Consider the following 15271-nt stretch of genomic DNA (forward strand, 5'->3'; position numbering starts at 1 on the left):
GTGGGCTTCTGAAGAAAGCTGAGCTTTACCCCAGCAAGAGACAGATTAAAATGCTGAACATGCCTTTTTTTCCCCTCTAGCCAGACCACAAAACCCTTTCTCAAGGAAGAATGACCTCATATTTTATTAACCCCAGCACAAAGTGAATGAGCTCACACACACACATGTACATGCAACCACACACCCGATAAAAACTGAAAAACTTTTAAAAACAGGACTTCCAAGGAAAAGTTAGTAAACACAGATTCTGAAATCTAGGTTCCTGATAAAGGTAATGCCTGACAATGGTCCTCCTAGAGCTTTGAAAATTACATATTTGCAGGAATTTGCAGGCATATTTTACACTTTTCCATTTCCTTTGCCCTCTGTTCTTTGGATCTAACAGGCAAATAAGTTAACAATCCATATTTTTATTCTCTTTGGATTGCTTAGAGGGGAAAAGCAATTTGATATGCTCTTTATAAATTCTCCCATAGGACAGAGCAATGCAGAAACCCTGTGGGACCAGAAGCACTAAAGCTGCACACAAAACCTGCAGAACAGCAGCGAGTAGCTGGACATTCCAAGGAAATAAAATCCTATAAAAGTGTGAAGAAAAGCAAGCTCAGTTCTGCACATTCTTTCAAGGTGTATTCGCAGTCTTCTGAATAGTTCCCAAATTCTGGTTGTCCTTCAACACAGTAGAAGTGGGAAATATGCAGGGCATAACTCTGCTGAGAAAAACAATTTTAATGAAAGAAAAGCTTGCACAGGAAGAGAAAGGAAAAGGACCACAACTTCCCTGCTGGAAAAAGAGATGACAGAAGAGACATAAAATAGCATCTACAAAATTCTGAATGGCAAAGAGAAGATGAACAGAAAATTACCATTCCCTTTTTCTCATGACATAAAAAATGAGGGAGAATTCAATTCCCTCTGTATGAAAAACAAACAAAAGGAAGTCCTTTTTCGCACTACATAATAATTAAACTGTGGAAGTCAACCACAGGATGTTGTGGAGGCCAGCACTTTAACCAAGTCCAGAAAAGGTTTGAGTGAAAGTCAGGAAGAATAAGTTTTATTGGTGGTGCAATGCATCTAACAGTCCCTCTCTAAATCAGCAATTATTGAGAGACAGAAGAATTTAATTGGGAGATTACTCACTTTATATTAATGTCTGTGCCTGCTGCTGGCTCCTGCCACAGGAAACCCAAGGGGTTTGCTGCACCTTGGTGCTGCACCTTGATTCTGATTTAATGGGGTGATTTTCAGGCTCTCTGAAGACTTTGAATGTCAAGGTTGGTGTAGGTGTAGGTCCTACAAAACAATGCACACACACAGAGAACTAGCACTTTTGCCTTTTATTTTCATGGAAATGTAATACCCACAAATTAGTGAAGAGATGAAGGGAATGTACATGTTAACATGAAACCAGCAAAATACATATGAGGCAGGGTCATTTTCCCCCTTAATCTCTACCCAGTCTCACAGTTGGCTTGCTTTTGGCCTGTGCTCCTGTTTTAGTGTGTAAATGCTCATTTTAAAAGGAGCTCTTGCGGGCATATGCTCAGTATGATTTCTAGCATTGATTACATAACCATAACATCATCAAAGATTTGGGTTTTTTATAAAATTGAGGAATATATGGTGAAGTCTGACGCAGGGACTGTGTAATTTCCATGTTCATTGAAGAAGCTGATACTGTCTGAGGCCAGGCAAACATCAGAAGTTCTCCATGTAGTCCTGCAGTGCCTTTCAATCCTTAGGCAGGTTCCAGTACTTTTAGTATTTTAGCCCCTGCTGTGCTTGGATCTGAACCAGAACAGCTCAGCAACCTGTCCTTCCCTTGAGCATGTGGGTCTCCCTCTCCTGGGATATTTGTACTCCCAAGGTGGGTAGCTCTGGTTCCATGCCTGAGGTGTTTTGGTTTTCTGAAATTCTTTTCCCAGGGAATTTTCTGTAAACAGGAGAAATGTTTTTGTTACTGTACTGTACTGTTCATTCCTTTCTTGATGTCCCTCTGGTCTGACCGATGTGATTGGAGAGGTTTGTCTTTGTGTCACCAATCAAATTGGTCTGTGTAAAATAGTATAAGAAGGAGATACATCTCAAAAATAAAGGAGTCACTTTCAGCCTTCTGAATCTCGGAGTCATTGTGATGTAAAACGGTGTCAAAGGTGCTTTGTTTTCTGGTGGGTCCAGTGCACAAATCTGGCTTCCAGCAGTTTGTGCTCCTCTTCTTCCCTTTCCTTCAGAGGATTTTGTAGCACCTGTATCTTTGCTGTTCATCAGGTATCAAGGTGAAGGAAATTAATTCCTGTAATGTTAGACAGAACCTCAGCCTGACTCTGGTGAGATGAGAAGCAGTCAGGGCACAACTGAAAGGACATGCCAATGTCCCAAACTTGTGCTCCATTCCTAACAAATCCTACTGTAGTTTTCTCAGGATTGCCATAGATTTTCAAGGATCAATATCACTTCTGGAGTGAAGACTGCCTAAGGAAGGGTTCTAGATGAAAACTGGGAGTGATAAGTGGTAATTTTTAAATTGGTTTCCTTTGAATTTCTGGAAGCGGGGCTTGTTTATCATCTTCCCATTTGCATTGTTGTTTGAAATGCTGGGAAGTTTTCTGCCAGCCTGTAATCCATAGTAGCTGCTCATATTTAAACCATGTCACACTCCTGACATGTTGGGAAGTATCTCAGCCCAGTATAATATTTGGCTTTCGAACTTTTATTTTGCAACAAGAGGACCAACAGTCTCGATCGGCAAAAGCAACTTTGGTTATTAGAGTTCAGACACGAACTTGGCTTGCTAATGCCAGAGAAGTACAAGAGCCTCCTTTCATGCTCTTAATGAAATCATTAATTATGTCAGCAGCTCAAACGATACATCTCCAAACACTTTACATTACTTTGCAAAAGGGTAGTCACATAGAAATTGTAGGGGGAGAAAAAAATATTCTTAACTTCTAAATTCATAAATTCTAATAATAAATAGATTTCTGCTTCCAGGCATTTGTACAGTCATTTTCTTTCATCCTCCCTCTTATTTTGTCGTACTGTGACTTGAGGATTCTCTTACTGCTTGTGGGGGAAAAAAAAAAGAAACTGAACAATATATACATATACTGTTGCCTTGTTGCAACTTAAATGAACTTCCTGAGCCTGAAAATTTGGCATGCGTCTGATTAGCAAAGAAACCATCTCAATAGACTTCTTTCTTTATAGCTAAGAATTTGCTGTACCTTACTGTGACCCTTGCCTATATTTCCTATCAGTACTAAATAGCTGTTTTGATTAAATAATCAACTTGTTGACAATGTTATAAATAATAATTAAATTATTTATCTTTCAGGACTCAAGCTTCATGCTTTAAAACAGCCTCCGTTACAGAAATGAGCTTTTAGAGATGATAAATAAAACCAGATTTCAACTGCTGAATTCAAAACCAGTCTTGGGGATAACTGTTTCCAATCACAGATAATGCTGTCTGCACTGTAGTACACTTGGGGAGACTGAGAACTTTTGAAGTAAAGCAAAAACTGACATTCAGGTTGGTTTTGTTAATCTTCCATGTAAAATACATAATTTAATATTTTTTTTATTCCAATAAGGCCAGCTCCACTGTTACTGCACATTTCAGTAAACAGTCATTCATTGCCTTTTTCACATCATTGAGGATGGAGCTTGTCTGTACTGTGGTGGTATAAGTAGAATAAAAAACACAGTAGCATGGAAAAGATAGCAAAATTAACAAGATAATATAAATATATTGAATCCACATTTTCTTTATGACCAAGCACTGTATTTACATTACTCATCAGAAGACCATGAAACTATAGTGAAATTTCTGTGAAAGAAGCTAGGAAAAAAAAAATCCCAATATTCCTTCACATAGCACTGATTTCATAGAACTTTGTACATGGAAATTCCAGGATTTAAAGGTGTGATTACATTATTTATGATGTGCTTCCAGCAAGGCCCTGGAAACAATGAAAAAATTCAGAAAAACTTTATCTATGTCCCCATGCCAGTATTATTGGGGAACCTTCCAGAACTGAGGGTGGATTATGCAATCACCTTTAACTGAGATTTGAGAGAACAGTTTCATGTCATTGAACTGGCTGATGGGGTTTGGTTCTTCAGAGAAACCTGAAAGATTTGGTACCTTCTGTGTGAGTTACTTCAGCAGTTAATGTAAAACTTGAGATGTTTCTAAAATAGCTCTGATAACAGAGGAATGTGATTGAGCTATACACAAAAATTAAAAAAAGCCACCATGGAAAAACTTGGGAATCAGGGTAATAACCAACTGTAGGAGGTAAACTTATTACAAAAGAGAGACATCCACAAAGGGCAATGACAGACTTGAAGTAAAAAAAAAAAAGCAGAGGAAATACCTACTTTTTATATTAAGGTGAAAGTTCAGGAACAGGAAGACTCAAATATGTTGTGTTGTAACCCAGCTGAAGTTGATTGAGGTTCATATAAGAGTTACAGTTCCAGCAGAATGACTTACCTGTGAACTTTGCACTTGGCAAAATATTTCTGTCCTACACCAATGGGGTGAAATAAGACAGAGAAAGTCACAACATTGTTTTAAACGTGCTGTAGTTCTTCCTGTCTTTAAGTAACCCATGCTTGACAGCATTCCCATTTCTTTTCCCCCCAAAAGGAGGTTGTGTGACTTTTGCAACACCAAAGAAAAAAAAAAAAGAACAAGCCCTAAAATTCTTCTCACTAATACTATTCACATCTGTCTCTAGTTTGACTTCTAGCCTCTTCTTTTGGCTAATGCAGCTCTCAGATAAGTTTCCAACCTCTTTCTCTTGGCTAAGTCCCAAATCTCCTCCTCCATCCACATCCTCATAAACTGCTCATTTCTACTGTTCAGCAACACCCTGTTTAAATTTCACTTTGCACTGGGCACTGAGTTTCATTACATTCCTTTACCTGGCCAATTAGAACCATATCCAGATGATCTTTCCTCCTTTCCCACTTTCCTTTCCTTGGGCCTTTCTTTTCCCTGTGCTGTCATTAACCTTTCCTTTGTGATTGTTGTGTTTGCATTGCCGTAAGAGATAAAACTTCACTGGGGACCACAATACAAGGCACTGAACACAGAACTTTTATTCACTCTCAAACTGCCTTTCAAATGATGGTACATGAAGCTGCCTCCATCCAGTTCCATCCTTCATTCCATCTCTCACTTGAATGGTCTTGAACTTAACCTTAACACGGTTAAAATCTCAGCTGAACTCCAAATCCACACACTACTTTTATTCTTTCTCCCTCTTGATAAGAGTCTTATCAAACATGCAATCTCTTGGGTGATGGTTCTGGACTTCCATTTTGGTGGTGGGGAAAGGTGGTTGAGGCTTTTTTTTTGTTCCAACACTTGTTCGATACTCAAATATTTTTCTCTTTCAACTTCTTCAGAAGATATCTTGAATACAAAAGCTTTTACCAGGGTGCTTCACTCCTGAATCTTAACCCTCAGCCAACTGCAAATTATTTATCAAATGATCTGTTAAAGGAATTGTCCAAATCATCCTTCTTCCTAGTTAATTTCAGTCCTGCAATTTATATAATTTGTTGCCTTCTGCTTCCTCCCCCTTCTTTCCTAAAATGACAAACAAACAAATAAACAACCCCCCAATAAACAGCAAACAAATCCAAATAAAAAGCAAACAAATCCAAATAAAAAGCAAACTACCTTTAATCCCTCCTTTCAGGTCCTTTCACAACTGAACTTGGCCTTATCTGGCTGTTCAGTTTTTTCTGTATTCATGTGTTCACATTAATGGCACTTCCCACTTTCCCTGTCTGGTCATCCACATCAATCCTCATATCCCTTACCCCACTAAACCATTTCCTTGCACACCTTTGAATTTCACCTGAAGCTTTATCTGCCTTCATTTACAGACAGCAGGCTGGACTGATACAGAGCTAACTGAAATGAATTTGGGATTATTGTTATCCCTTTTTAATTGTTTTGTTCCCCTGCTGCAGCTTGTCCTTTAAAGTGGGTTGTTAAGCAGAATGTATTTTTGTAGCACAGGGCTCCACACAGCTCCAAGTGCAGCAGAGTCCTTTGGCTCACACCAGCCTGGAGATGTTTTCTGTTGTGCAAAACTCAGTAGAATATACAGGGGATCTCAGAGGCTTGGCAAAACTTAACAAGAGTGTCTTAATTCAGCTTTTGTGGGTTTTATGGGGAAAGGCCCTGAAGTTTAACAAAGGTGTTGTTTTGTGCATTCTCATATTCACATTTTTTTTTCTTTTTTTTGTCAGTATATGTATTTTGAGGCATAACAAGTAAACAGCTTACACAAGCCTGAGCCTGTAGCTGAGCACCTGCACCTCAAAATAAGATCATCATTGTTTGAGTAAGGTTTAAATAATTTAGAACAAATTGGCTTTCCTATAGGTGCTGACAAGCACATCATCACTAATCACTAATGAGTGCAGGATTCCAGAGGTCTGCACAGATATCACCCTCCTCCTCCTCAGACTGTGCATGTGGCCCTCGAAACAAAGTATTTCACAAACAAGCACCTGGAGACCTTGATTAAAAACCACCTGCTCTGGAGCTCTTGGGAAGACAGATTGCACGGAGTGCAGGTGGCCTCCACAGCACAGCTTGCTGATATTTCTGATAGCTGGAGTCACTGAAATGGAGTTTTGCTCCCCTTCCTCCCACACACACACCCAGCCCTTTGTGCTGGTTGGCCTCGTGGAAGGAGTTTATGAGTGTGCCCCCAAAGAGCCTGACACAGCCTGACTGCAATGACAGAAGGATGAGTCTAACAAGCCCTACCTTTGTGTCAGGACAGGCCTTTCTCATCACTGATTACCTGTCTGAAAAAATAGTGATATTTGGTGAAAAGAGGGCAAAAGCATCCCAGGGATAATCAGTGATAAGCAACCGTTTCAGAGGCTTCACCACCTGCTGCATTATTTTTCCCTGTTCATTCCTGTGACTCCATGGATGGTTAATGAAAAACCACACAGATGTAATGAGATCTGACATCCCTCTCCCTGCATCCTGCAAGATCTTTATACAAATGGGATCCCTCAACTTCAGTGTCATTTTTTTCCTGATCCACTGGTCTTGGCACAAGGTTCTTGTGGGAGTTTCAGTGCTGGGCTTTCAAAGATGGAACACAAGGAAGTGAGGGGGAGTTCTGCTAGGTCTGAGCTCAAGTGGGGAATTTCTGCAGTGCTCTGGGTCTGAAAGATTCTCTGCAAAAGACTGGAATTAGCCACACACACTGAATGAATTAACTCTTTGTGGAAAGCCCAGGAGCATTTTCTGCCCGTGTGTACACTTCATTTCAAAACTGATACATCACCCAGAGGTGAAGCAAGGAGCTCCTCACATTTCCATGCCCAGCTACAGCCCTTTGCCAAAACCAATGTGAAGCAGAGACCTCTGGATCCTTTAGGCCTGCTTGCCCTACTGTAACCTGGTTTTGTGCCTGAGATGTTTTGGTTTTCTGAAATTCTTTTCCCAGGGAATTTTCTGTAAACAGGAGAAATGTTTTTGTGAACTGTACCTTTGTTACTCATTCCTTCTCCTAGGAGGGACTTCTTCTTGATGTCCCTCTGCTCTGACCAATGTGAGTGAAGAGGTTTGTCTTTGTTTCACCAATCAAATTGGTCTGTGTAGAATAGTATAAAAGGGAGACACATTCCCCCCCCCTAAAAAAGGAGTAATTTTCAGCCTTCTGAATCTCAGAGTCTGTGTTGTTGTGGTGTAAAACAGCATCACACTACTGCAGAGACAAGGCTTATTCAAGAGGGCAATTCAGGTCAATCAGACAGCAAGAGCAACACTTCCACAGGACAAAGATGGGAAAGGCACTTAAAGATGGTATTTCTAACCTGGCAGCCTACAGAGCAGTTGAGAAACCCAAATATTTCCAATACAACAAAATCCAAGCCCTTGCTCTCATTCTGATCTGCAGGTTGAAGCCATGACTACGGCCTGCTCATGTCAAGGTGTGTGTTACAAGCTTGGATCTCAGTTCCTGGCAGCACAGCTCCCTGCTGGAGCTGTCCTCAGGCTGCACTAAGTATAGCTCTCTGTTTCCACACACGTTGTGTGGGGCCAGCCCTGAGTCATCCGGGAAAAAATTCCCAGCTGTCACTCCCTCTCACCTGCCAGCTCCAAACCCAGGTTAGACTCAAGGTGTCTCAAGGGCTTGGAAAATCAATAAGAGCAGCAGAATCCAGGAAGTCTGCCTGTAAAAGCCCAGTCCTGCCAATAGCCAGGACTCTTTTGGTCACCTTTACACTTCCATCTCCCACAGCCACTGAAATTTCTTTGAGCATCTGGCAAAAATAAAGTAGTCTAAATTCCTAACAAACAGAAAAGAGCTTCTAGAGAGCATAATTTCTAGGTCAGACCAAACACACAGAGTAATATTTCTGGTTTTAAGAGAGATGAAATCTGGAGGTGAAGGAGCAATTAACTTAACCTCAGTTTAAGGCAAGTTGTTACAAGAAACATTTTCCTTATCTTGGGATAAACAAATATTAGCAAATAACTTTTATAGTTTATCCTTATTTATTTCTTCAGGTTAATTGAGTTTCAAGTTTGATAATCTAGCAAATTTAGAACCCTAACCTGCAAGGGGTAATTGAAACTCCTAAAAAATGTGCTTGCTCACAGCTCCTGCTGTCCAAGCTTATTATGCATTGTGTCACGGGCAGCTCTCCAGCCTACATTTCACTATGCAAGGCTTGATTAAAGCAAGTGAGGTGGTCATTCCACTGTGCTTATTGCAGCCTGGGGTTCACAACCTATGGGACATCATGTCTGGAAAAGAAACCACACTGAGATTAAAGGACATTCCATGTTTAGAGAAGGCATGGCCATATAAGATGCTGACCACCATCCAAAAGAAGTGAACGAAGAGAAGCAGTCTGGCTTCAGTGAGAGCTGGACCTGATCCCATGACTTCTGGGAAGAGTTTAAAGATGCAGTTTGTTCAGTGGGAGTCAGGGATGTGAAAGCAGATAATTAATGTGGTGTGAAATAAGAGAATACAGGATCATTTTACTTGCATAAGAGCAAAGGAAGGAAGAAAGCACATCTGAGAAAGCAGAGGATGCACATAACAGTTGCAGTCATCTCTTCTTTTTAAAACAACCAGCAAGAAGCAGAAAAATTCCTGGAAGGCAGACTGGAGATTACCAGAAATAATTAGATTAACAAAACCAAAATGCTTAAAACAAAGATGTGCACTTCAGGAATGTTAGCTAATGAAGGCTATGCTCAAGGTAGAGCTTGTTATGGTACTTTGCTGCCCAGAATCACAGGCATGACTTCAGGCTTTACACAAACCAGTTCTTTCCATCAGTGTGGAAAGGCAGCCTTGTCTTCTTAGCTGGGAAGTCAAATGAGACTGGAGGATCCGTACTACAACTTTCTCTTGTGTTCCATGAGCTAAAGGAACAGAAATGATTGAGCAAAATCATGTCCAAGGAAAGCACAACTCTACCAGCCTTGTGTGGCTATGGGGAAGGACAAAGTGCTCCTTTTTTGCCCAAATAATCTGCAAAGATAAAGAAATTATGTCTTAACCACACCAGCCCTGTGTGCCATCAGAGAAAGAGACTTGTTCCTTTTTCCTAGCTCACCTCTTATTTTCTCAGCTTTCAATTCCCTTCCATTGTTGTGTGATGGCTGGCTGGGCTTCTCCTTTTTTAACCAAAAAAATTCCCAGAATAACTGTTAGGCAGGAATTTTTTCCTTTACTGAGCATTCGCTTTTCACCCATTGGAAAATATCAATTCACCACAAATGTAATAGGAAAGGGCTTTAGGTCTGGGAGGGGAGGAAACTGAGAGAAACTGAGAGTCCTGGGATTAGAGCTCTGAATCAGAGAAAGGAAGGACTTGACCTCTGGTGTCCCACATCCCAGATGAGTACATTAATCACTAAACTATTCCAAGGCAGGAGGTGAGTCTGTCTCGTCTCAGAAAAAGTGTCTAAAGGGATGGATTTTGTTCCAATGCGGCACAAAAAACAAATTGCAAACCTTCCCCCACCCCTCTCTTCTTTAAATTGAATTCTTGTCCTCCAGCCAGCCCGGCTTGGTATTAGTTTTGTGTGAGTTAAACAGACCAGACACGTTTCTTCCTGTTGGTATTTGATAGATATTCGGTAAAAGGGAAAAAAAAAAAAAAAAAAAAAAAAAAATCAGTGTATGTTAAGATGTATTTCAAGCTGAAGTCAGGAGCAGCCCGAGCCAGGGAGACGATGCAGGAGCTCCAGGCTGTGGCCGCACCACCATGGACAGCGCCCTGGGGCTGGAGCCCGGCCACGCTCCGCCGGCACCTCCGGGCTCTGCGGGGCATCCCTGGGGCTCCATCACCGCCTCCTCGCCCTCAAATCTGAAAATTACTCCTTTCGCTGTCTGCCGGATTCTAGGAACCAGACAGAAGATTTGGCAAGCTCTTTTTTTTTTGTATTTTTTTTTGTATTTTTTTGCTCAACCCCCCTCCCCGCCTCGCCCGCCCTTTCTCGAGTGCCTTAAATTAAGTGCATATTGTCTAAATAAATTGTGTTGTGTCAATAGCTGAGCTGAGGGAACTCCGGCCGCCCTTCGGGTGCGAGAAGGGCTTTAATCTCCTATATTAGTGTGTCTGCATGGAGCTCCAGGGAAGCTCTGGGGCTGGCTGCTGGGGAGGGGAAAAGCGAGTTTCTCTTTCTCGACGAGCAGTCGATGGGAAGATGATGCCGTGTCAGGCGTAGGAGAAGGAATTTCTCATCCCCGACGGGCACCGGGCAGTCAGAGGAGAGGAAAATATCCTTTATGAGAACTGGGCACTGCAGGGCACAGCAGGGCTGGGTGGTGGGTGAGGATAAGTGTGTGTTACAAACTCTGCCTCAACCTGTGTCTGCTCCCAATTGCACCCCAGCCTTGTCCTCAAGCCCACCCTGGAAAAAAAAAAAAAATATATATATATATATATATATATATATATATATCCCGAGGCTTTACACCTCTCCTGCAGAGAGCTGGCTTTTAACCTGGCCGGATCAGAGAGAGGTTGAGCAAGTCAGGGGATTTCTGGTCCTCGCAGGACGAGTCCAGCAATCACTGCGCTGCCGCTCCCTTCCCTTCACCGCCAGACTCTCCAGCAAGTTCAGCACGCCTGTGTTTTTTTTAATTTTTTTTTTTTGCTGAACACCAGTTTTTTTCCACCCTGGGAAGGCTGGGGAGGTTAAACTCCCCGTCTGAACCGAAGCCCTGGCCGGGTGCAACTGAGGTTATAGAAATCTGGGAGGGGAAATGACGAAAATGCTTTATTGTGAATAAAACAAGAGGGAGGAGGGAGAGGCGGAACTTTTCACAGGGATGAAGGATGGGAAGTTTGCGGAGCTGAGGATTTTAGGGTGAGGATTTAGCCGGGCCGGGCTTTTAGTCATTATTTCCCTCCCTGAGGGCTGAGAGGGCACCTCCTCCCCCCAAAAAAAGCTGAACCTGTCCCTGTTGGTGGCTTTTGTTTGGATCCTGCGGGGAGCCCGGTCACAACCCGCCCCAGCCCCTGGCCCTATTCCCCGGCCGGGAATTACATGCCAAACCTGGAACAGGGGTTTATCTCCCTAGCCAAGCTCCCAGGTCAATTTTCCTCGTAGGAAAGCTGATTTATGCCTGTTTATACGTATGGAAAAAGGAGGCGGGAGCCAAGCGCGGCATCTCTCCAAAAATCTCATTGTCTTTGAGGCGGGAAGACGGGAGAAAGTGGAGTCAGAAAGCCGAAAATGATAAGGTTTGCCTTGTGGCGGCGGAGAGGGAAAACGAGGGGGTTTTACCTCACCTCTCTGCGGCTGAAACCTTTCCTAAGTCACACAAAAGCAGCGTTTCCCTCTGAGGGGAAGGAACAGGAGGAACAAGCGGCGGGCTCTCGCCTTGGAGGGGCTCCCGGCCGCCAGGTGAAAACCCCACCGAGATTTGGGGTTTTCCCCTCTCCCATCCCAGACACAGGGCCAGCCCAGCCCGCGGGGGCTCCCTGAGTCCCTGAGCGATGCTTGGTGCAGGTGTGAGGCTTGGAATAGCTCCTAAATCTCCTAAGTCCTGTCCCATCCCTTGTCACCCCTCCGAGGCCAGGGGACACTCCAGGGGAGCTGCCGGGCCTAGGGGGGATGAGTCTCTCCCGGGAGAGCATCTCCTGAGGGGAAAGGGAAGGTTTAAAGCCCAAATGAGGGGTGTTTTCTCTCTGGCGAGGGCTCAGGCTCACGGCGAGCCTTGGGAGCAGGAGTTTGCTCTTTGACAAAGATCTGCCCCGGTGGTTGCAGATGAGCAGCCCTCAGGGGGAGAGGGGGCAGGAGGGGGGGCATGGGGTGATACTGAGTCTCCTAAAAGCCTTTGGCATTGCTCAGTTCCTGCCCTATGAGCACAGCCATACTTGGGTTGTGTTATTTATTTTTTTTTTTTCTCTCTTCCCTCTTTTTTTTTTTTTTTTTTTTTTTTTTTTTTTTTTTTTTTTTTTTTTTTTTTTTTTTTTTCCCAAGCCCACTGAGGCAGAGAAGAAGCAAAACTCAGCCATAGGAAGGTAGTTGGTGATGTCACAAGTTTGGTCTTTTCAATAAAAGCGATGGAGAAGGGTCTCCCCTCACTATATATATATTAGGGGAAAGCTTCTGTTCTTCATAATAAAAAGAGCAGCAAGGGAGAAGAGCACCTGCTTTTAACACCCTTTATTTAGCCCTGATCTGTTACAGGCAGAATCAAAGCTCTGTAGGCTGGATTTTTGAAAAGTATTGCCTTCTAATTTTTTTTTTTTTTAATTTTGACTTTTTTTTTTTTTTTTTTTCTTTTCCTTCTTCATAAGCCTACTACATAGTTTTGGAAGAGATTGCTGAGAAGAGCAACCACTGTTGGCCAGGGTGATCTCTGAGAGGCACAGCCAGCTGTAACTCAAGGAAAAAGGTGAAGTGATAAATCGTGAAGAAACTTCAGGATTCTGAGTTTATAGAGGCTATTTATTTTTTCTTTCCTGAGTCTGGAAGGGATGGTGTGTGTTGGTTTTTGGTGTATTTTTTTAAATTAATTTCTGGGGGAGAGAAATTCTAAAAATATTTGATGGACGTTTAACTTTTAACATGAGCAATACACCTATGAGTGTGTGGGGGCTGTTTTCAGGGGCTCTCACAATTATTTTTAATTACTCGAAAGGGCAGTGTAAATCAAAGACGCCTATTAGCTATACAATTTAATCTACAGCCTACCTGGCGTTCAGGGAATTTATTTACAGCATAAACGATTGAATTTTTTCAGCACGATTTCTATTTCAGCTCTTATGCTGTTTAATTTACCTGTGTGGTGTGGAATCTGGGCTTTTAAATTGTGGCAGCGAGCGTAGCTTAACTTAAAATAACCTGCAAGTAGAAAGAAAGAAAAAGAAAAGAAAAGAAAAGAAAAGAAAAAAAAAAAAAAAAAAAAAAAAAAAAAAAAAAAAAAAAAAAGAAGCTTTGCTTTGCACCTCAACCTTCTCCAAAGCTCCTGCTTTAATTCTGGGGCAGGGATAAGAGGGAGCGACCAGCCGGGCACGCCTCAGTGTTTTGTTGCGGCTTGTGCGGGTGTTGGGACAGCATTCCCTGTAAATCAGGCTGTCAGCGGGACAAGCGGCGGGCTCGGGGGGGCTCGGAGGAGCCAGGGATGCTGCCCGGGATGCAGCCGGGATTTTCCTGGAGTTGCTGCCCGGGATGTTGCAGGAGATGCTGTAGGGATGTTGCAGGGGATGCTGTAGGGATATTGCTGGGGATGCTGTAGGGATGCAGCCGGGATTTTCCTGGGGATGCAGCCGGGGATGCTGCAGAGATGTTGCCTTGGATGCTGTAGGGATGTTGCCGGTGATGCTGCCCGGGACGTGCCCAGGTGTGCGCTGGCACAGCCCAGCTCTGAGATCGGCATCCTTTCCCTCTGGATCCATCCATTCCCCAGCCATAGGGACAAGGGGAGCACTGCCCTGTCCCTCGGCTCTGTCCCGCTGTCCCCTTGTAGAGCCGGGGGCAGCTCTTTATGCGCGGAGACTGCGTTACCTTCGGGCTTTATACACCAGTCTTGTCCCGGGATGGAAAAGTTTGGTGCCTCCATCGAGGGGTTCGGGGGTGCCCGGGGGTGGCCACCGCTGTCCCCGCAGCCCCGGGAGCGCATCTTGAGGCAGCGGTTTTGCAGAGCCCCGGGCCAGGCTGAAGGAGGGCGAAGTGGAAGGCGAAAAAGGGAGAGGAGGAGAAAACTTTCCACTAGTTTACTTTTTTGGCCGGGAGCGCCTGTGTTCACAGAGCGCGAGTCCTTCCCCCAGCCCTCCCCCTTGGCTCCCCCCCTCCCTTCACAATTAGCATCATTAGGAGCCGACCCTCGGGCTAATAGGGGAACGGAGAGCGGGCACGGTAGGTGCGTGCGAGGAGAGGCGGCGGAAAGTCCGGGGCTTGAGCTCCAAAGCGCTCCCACCGATGGGAGGAATCCCCGCGGCAGGGGAGGCGCTCACCCGGGGGTAAACACAGCCAGGGAGAGCTGGAAGGTGAGCGGGAGAGGAGATGCGGAGAGCTTGGCCGGAGTCCTCGGGGTGCGCTGAGTGCATTTGCTGCCGGGTGTTTCCCTTTTCCCCGCTCCTCTTTGATTGCGGGCCCGGGAAGCGCCGATTCCCGGTCTCCGTTCTGGCTGCGGGTATCCCGGGCTTCTCCCTCTCTCCGCACATGTTCCTAGGGCGCCATCTCTTTGCAAAACCCTCCGTCCTCCCTCCCACAGGTCTCCCAGAGGCTGCTCTGGAGCGTGTGAACATGGCAGGCTGCAGCCCAGTCCAACCTGCCCGGCCAAACATCCTTCCCAGCCCCTGAGCCTCCCGGGGCCACCCTGCTCCTCCCAGACCTCTCGGGCTCTCCACACAGGCAGCGACCTTTGCTTCTCTCTCTCCTTGTCACCGCTTGTCCCTCTCCTTGTCACCGCTTGTCCCTCTCCTTGTCACTCTCGGGGACCAAAACTTTCCTGCAGCTGGAGGCGTGAACCTGATTCTTGGGTGGTTTTTTTTTTTGCAGAGGTAAAGGAGAGGCAGATGTGGAGATGCATCCCCCCCTCCGCTTCTGTGTGTGTGTGTGTGTTTACAGAGAAGTGAGCAGCTTGAGCTGACTTTTGGGAGCTTTTCCTTATCTGCAAAGAGGTTTTCTGCTGTAACACAAAGCCCTGAGAGAGTGGCTTAGCGGACTGGAGCTAAACAGGGCTCAGGGAACTCACTGGAGCCCGCTCTAACCATGTTCAGCCGCTCTAACCAC

Source organism: Zosterops lateralis, assembly GCF_965231275.1.
Source record: "Zosterops lateralis genome assembly, chromosome: 4".
NCBI classification, from domain to species: domain Eukaryota; kingdom Metazoa; phylum Chordata; class Aves; order Passeriformes; family Zosteropidae; genus Zosterops; species Zosterops lateralis.